We start from the raw sequence: 255 nt of genomic DNA, 5'->3' as shown, positions 1-255 counted from the left end.
GAAGTCAGAAAACGGAGGTAATGCTGCAAATGTGCGCGTTATTGACTCTGAACACTTAAATCAGACGGGGTGAGCCATTTATCGCACCCGCACCCGAACCCGGACACACAGATTCCTGCCCGGGGAGGATGCTATTTAAAGCTAGGAGCTTTGAAAAGCGGGGATACATGCCACCGGCACTGTTTTGCCAACCGCCGTGGCATCGCGGTGGGGTATTAACACACCGGGTTTGGATGGGGGTGTTTGCTGAGTCCT

At 53.7% G+C, this 255-nt stretch overlaps 1 protein-coding gene across 1 annotated transcript in view; it reads left to right on the top strand.

Annotated features, from left to right (window-relative positions):
* SGIP1 (SH3-domain GRB2-like (endophilin) interacting protein 1) overlaps window positions 1–255 on the top strand; it is a 61,776-nt gene that overhangs the window by 60,590 nt on the left and 931 nt on the right. The gene's annotated exons all lie outside the window — the stretch shown is intronic.

The sequence above is a fragment of the Charadrius vociferus genome, unplaced genomic scaffold (genome assembly GCF_000708025.1).
Source record: "Charadrius vociferus isolate BGI_N301 unplaced genomic scaffold, ASM70802v2 scaffold423, whole genome shotgun sequence".
NCBI classification, from domain to species: Eukaryota; Metazoa; Chordata; class Aves; order Charadriiformes; family Charadriidae; genus Charadrius; species Charadrius vociferus.
This window is presented reverse-complemented; position numbering and strand designations above follow the sequence as displayed.